Source organism: Triticum urartu, chromosome 6A, assembly GCF_056163025.1.
Source record: "Triticum urartu cultivar PI428250 chromosome 6A, HENAU_Tu73, whole genome shotgun sequence".
Lineage (NCBI taxonomy): Eukaryota > Viridiplantae > Streptophyta > Magnoliopsida > Poales > Poaceae > Triticum > Triticum urartu.
The window spans coordinates 15,249,340-15,255,339 of record NC_141878.1 but is presented as its reverse complement, the minus strand read 5'-3'; positions in this window follow the sequence as shown (position 1 = coordinate 15,255,339).

Here is a 6,000-nt window from a genome sequence, read left to right as displayed (position 1 = left end):
CTATCAGATCTATTTGATGCACTGGTTGTGCTTATGGCAGAAGCTAACCCGGCGAATCAGGAAGTCCACAACGCGGAGATTGCAAAGGTGAAGGAACAGATCACCCAGGCCAAGGTGGACCTGGCAGCTGAGAATGCCAGGATGACCACAGAGCGGGCCGCTTTAGACGCACAAGCCTACAAGCTCATGTTGGACCAGAACGCGTCGCATGAAGTCATGAAGAGGAAGTACCGATCCCGTTTGCCTTCGGTTTTCGAGGCCAGAGACCTTTTCAACACCCCAGGAGCAGGAACCAGTAATCCGCTGGAGGGAAACCGGGCGGAAGCTCCGGGTACCGGCGCACCGGCTCAGCCCCGTCTGATGAATCCGCCTCGTCAAAACACTGTTATACCTCAGGCTGTTTCAACACCTCCGGGTCACTACTCCAACCCAATGGACAATCTTGTTGCCGCTGCTGCACGGCTGGAGGCCATTCCAATTGAAGGTGACTCGCCACAGGCGGTAGAGACGCGACGGGTCAAGGAGCTTCTTAGGACAGCTTTGGTCCAGCAAGAAGCATACTCGTACAGCCGCGACCGGATCCACTTGACCCCTCGTCCGAGCCGGAGCTATAGCAGGCGTATGGATGAACCGGCAGTGTCAATTAATGAACGACATGGAGCACCCCACGGCAACAACCCGGCGGGTGGTGCTGATAACGCTCAGGAAGTGGTGGACCGGGCCCGAGCGCGCAGGGAGGCCGAGTTAGCCGCACAGTATCAGGCTCGGCAGCTTACGCCAGTTCGTCCAACTATCTCGGTCGAACCCGGTGCTACTTCTAGTTCTTTGGGGGTGCCTTGCCTTGTCCCCGCTTTACGCAATGTGCGCCTGCCCAAGGATTTCAAGGGCCCGCGGAAGGTACCAAATTACACGGCGGATCAACCCCCAGAGACATGGGTGGAGAGCTATGAGATGGCCATGGAGATGCTTGATGTGGATGATGCGGCGTGTGTGAAGTACTTCACCATGATGCTTGAAGGAACGGCCCACACTTGGTTAAAAAGCTTACCGGCCAATTCTATCAGTTCATGGGCCCAATTACGAGCCCGGTTTATCAGTAACTTCAAGGATACATGTTAGCAGCCTATGTCGATAGTGGACTTAGCTGCCTGTGTCCAGGAGGAAGGAGAATCGAGGACTCATTGGGTGCGCCGGGTCTCGCAGGTTCTGCATTCATCAGACCGCATCAACGCTGACACCGCGGTTATAACCCTAGAAGGCAATTGCCGGTTTGGGCCCCTAAAGCTGAAGTTAGGACGGATGAAGCGCCATTGCACTTACATGGGGACCCTCATGGCTGCCTTGGTAAAGTATGTTGATTCTGATAGTACCAAGGATCCCGGGTTTGATGATGACAAGACAGGGAAGGGAAAGAAGAACAGCAACTCCAAAGGTCAGCAGCATCACTCGGCAGGTAACGGTAGCGGAGGCAAGCGTAAAGCGGATGGCAACATGGACTTCGTGGCTAATACCAACGCGCAGGACAAGGGTCAGCGACGCAAGGGTAAACCGCCGAATCGCAGTGGAGCGCCTAACCCTAACCCGGACCACTTAAATTATCTATTGAACCAGCCCTGTCCAAAGCATGGGACGAAGGAGGTGCCAGCAAACCACCTTTGGAAGGATTGTTTCATTATGCAGGAGTTCAAGAATTCTAATACTTTCCGGTATGATCACGGCTCCGGTGGTGGCTCAGGATCCGGGCCGGGTTACGGTGGAGGAAATTCCGGTTCAGGATTTAATGGTAATCCGGGCGGACATAACAATCAAAATAATCAGAACAGCCAGGGTGGTTACAACCAGCAGTAGCAACAGTCTGGTTACCAGAGCAACCCAAAGCAGTTGAATAGTGGGCAGTACCATGTATTCACCACTAGCTTGGACAAGCGAGACCGGAAGGTTCAGAGGCGGGCAGTCAACTCTGTTGAACCGGCCGTGCCCCGTTATCTACGCTGGTCTGAACAGCCAATCATATGGAGCAGAGAGGATCACCCTCCCCAGGTTGATAATCTGGGTCAGTTGGCTCTGGTGGTGGCGCCTCAGGTGGGAGGTTACAAGTTCACCAAGGTGCTCATGGATGGAGGGAGCAGCATTAATATCTTGTACTATGAGACCTTCCGTCGTATGGGACTAACAGATAAAAATCTCAAACCGTCCAATACGGTGTTCCACGGTGTGGTACCTGGCAAGTCAACATATCCTGTTGGTAAGATAGCTCTGGAAGTGGCCTTTGGAGATGATCATGATTCCAGGTCGGAAACATTGACGTTTGAAGTGGTGAAAATCCAAAGTCCATATCACACCCTATTTGGGCGACCGGCCTACGCCAAGTTTATGGCACGACCCTGTTATGTGTATTTGCAGCTCAAGATGCTGGGTCACAAGGGGACAATAACGGTTCACGGAAGCCGTAAAATCGCTTTGGAGTGCGAGGAAGGAGATGCGGCCTACGCAGAGTCGGTTTGTGCCACCGAGGAGCTGAAGTATTATAAGGACAATGTTGATCCGGCGGACATGACTCCATTAAAGAAGCCAACTACGGAGCATGATCCGGCCCTGAAGTTCAAATTGGCAGCAGAAACTAAGCTTGTTGACTTCGTACCTGGTGATTCGTCCAAGTAGTTCAGCATTAGTGCCAACTTGGATCCGAAATAGGAAAGCGCGCTCATCGAGTTCATCCGTGAGAATCAGGACATTTTTGCATGGAAGCCCTCTGACATGCCAGGTGTACCGAGGCAACTCGCTGAGCACACCCTTAATGTGGATCCTAAATACAAACCGGTGAAACAGTTCCTCCGCCGGTTTAACGAAGAAAGATGCAAGGCGATTGGAGAAGAAGTAGCCAGGCTCTTAGCAGCTGGCTTTATTGTTGAAGTTTTTCACCCTGAGTGGCTTGCCAATCCGGTGCTGGTCCTTAAGAAAAACGGCACCTGGCGCATGTGTGTGGATTACACAGATCTTAATAAGGCCTGTCCAGCAGATCCTTTTGCCGTCCCCCGTATTGATCAAATTATTGATGCTACGGCGGGTTGTGAGCGTTTGAGTTTTTTGGATGCATATTCTGGCTATCATCAGATCAAAATGGCGGTTAAGGACCAGGAGAAGACGACATTCATAACTCCCTTTGGAGCCTTCTGTTATGTGTCTATGCCCTTTGGGCTCAAGAGTGCCCAGGCCACTTATCAATGGTGTGTACAAAATTGTCTTCACAAGCAGATTGGCCGTAATGTACATGCTTACGTGGATGATATCGTGGTTAAGTCAAGGGAGAAAGAGACTCTGGTTGACGACTTGAAGGAAACCTTTGATAACCTGAGGACGTACAAGATGATGCTTAATCCGGCCAAGTGTGTCTTTGGTGTACCGGCTGGCCAGTTATTGGGTTTTCTGGTGTCCAACAGGGGAATTGAGGCTAATCCGGAGAAGATCACAGCCATCACCTCCCTGGCTAAACCGAAGTGTATCAATGATGTTCAACGCCTGGCAGGCCAGATTGCCGCGTTAAGCCGGTTTATCAGCCGCCTTGGTGAGAAGGCAATCCCTTTGTATCAGATGTTGAAGAAGACGGATCAATTCGTCTGGAGTTCTGCTGCTGATGAAGCATTTGAGGACTTAAAGCGGCAATTGGCCAATCCGCCTGTGCTCGCCGCTCCCACTGACAAGGAGCCGTTACTATTATATGTTGCTGCTAATGCTCGTGCGGTCAGTGTGGCTATTGTGGTGGAGCGAAAAGAGGCAGGCAAGGAGCATCCGGTTCAACGTCTGATTTATTATATCAGCGAGGTACTCATTGAGTCCAAGCAAAGGTATCCGCATTGGCAGAAGCTGGTATATGGAATTTTTATGGCAAGTCGGAAGCTTAAGCAATACTTCCAAGGGAACCCCATTACGGTGGTCAGTTTTGCTCCCTTGGGGGATATCATCCAGAACCGGGAAGCGACTGGCCGGATTGCCAAGTGGGCTATAGAGCTTGGGCCGCACGGGTTGAAGTATGTGCCTCGGACGGCGGTTAAGTCTCAAGCACTTGTTGATTTCATCAATGATTGGACGGAACTGCAAGCACCCGAAGAAAAGCCGGATCACACATATTGGACCGTCCATTTTGACGGATCCAGGCAATTGGAAGGCTCGGGGGCTGGAGTCGTATTAACTTCCCCACAAGGTGATAATTTTGTTACGTTCTCCGCTTAATGTCCCTTGTACTAACAATGCAGTTGAGTATGAAGCCTTGCTCCATGGTCTCCGGATGGCTAAGGAGATGAATCTAAGTCGAGTTAAGTGCTTCGGTGACTCGGACCTCATGGCTCAATAAGTGTCTGGCACTTGGGATTCCAAGGACCCACTCATGGCAGCATATCATCGTGAGGTGGATATTGTTGCAGGTCACTTTAAAGGCTATCAGGTGGACCACGTGGACCGACGGAAGAATGAAGCGGCGGACGCTTTAAGCCGGCTAGGCTCTCAGCGCAAACCGGTCCCGCCCAATGTTTTTCTGGATGTGCTGCACAACCCGTTGGTCAAGCTCCCTGGTGAAGCGGATTTGGCTATTCCTGATCCGGAGGTTCAATTGGTGGCAGCTCTTCATGTCATTCCGGATTGGACGCTTCCTTACCTGGCGTACATGAACTGGGGCGAATTACCAAAGGATGAGACTCTGGCCCGACAAATAATCCGGCGGTCCAAGTCCATGACTATCGTCAATGGCGAGTTGCATCATTGCAGTGTATCAGGGGCGTTTCTACGCTGTGTGTCTCCTGAAGAAGGCTGTGAAATTTTGCGTGAGATCCATGAAGGAGATTGTGGTCACCAAGCCGGTTCAAAATCTTTGGTGGCTAAACCGTTTTGCCATGGCTTCTATTGGTTAACTGCTCATGCTGATGCGGAGGATCTGGTCAGACGATGTGATGGTTGCCAAAAGTTTTCAAGACGTGCTCATGTGCCGGCTCAAGAATTGAGAATGATTCCAATTACTTGGCCGTTTGCGACTTGGGGGCTGGATATGGTTAGGCCTTTCAAAAGGTCCAAAGATAAGAAGACCCACCTCCTGGTGGCGGTTGACAAGTTTACAAAGTGGGTGGAGGCAGAACCTGTTAGCAAGTGTGATGCGGCCACCGCGGTTCAGTTCATCAAAAAAGTGATTTTCCGGTTTGGCTTTCCACACAGTATCATCACAGATAATGGTACCAATTTGTCCAAGGGTGCCATGAAGGAGTTCTGCGAACGGGAGCACATCCGGCTTGATGTTTCATCAGTGGCACACCCACAGTCCAATGGTCAAGCAGAAAGGGCTAATCAAGAGATCTTGAGAGGCATCAAGCCCCGGCTTATGGTTCCTTTGCAGAGAACACCGGGTTGCTGGGTAGAAGAGTTACCATCTGTGTTATGGAGCATCAATACTACACCCAACAGATCAACAGGATACACGTCGTTCTTCATGGTCTACGGAGCGGAGGCGGTTCTCCCAAGTGATATCCGTCATGACTCACCTCGTGTGGCGGCTTATGTTGAAGCGGACAACGAGACAACACGGCAAGACGCTTTGGACCTGTTGGATGAAGAACGTGACATAGCAGCCGCCCGCTCGGTGATTTACCAACAGGATCTTCGTCGTTATCACAGTCGCTGAGTCAGAACAAGAACCTTTCAGGAAGGAGATTTGGTGCTTCGGCTCATCCAAGATCAGACTGATATGCATAAGCTATCCCCACCTTGGGAGGGACCTTTCGTGGTCAGCAAGAATCTGCACAACGGGTCATACTATCTGGTTGATATTCGAGAGCATAAAGACTCATGTACATCAGAGGAGGAGACCAACAGGCCGTGGAACATAGCTCATCTTCGGCCTTACTATACCTGAGCCATTGGCTCTACTTATGTACATATTACGACGATGTATATATTATGATTAATATAATAAACCAGAACCTCATCTAAAGCGGGGTATCTGTTCTTTTACATCAT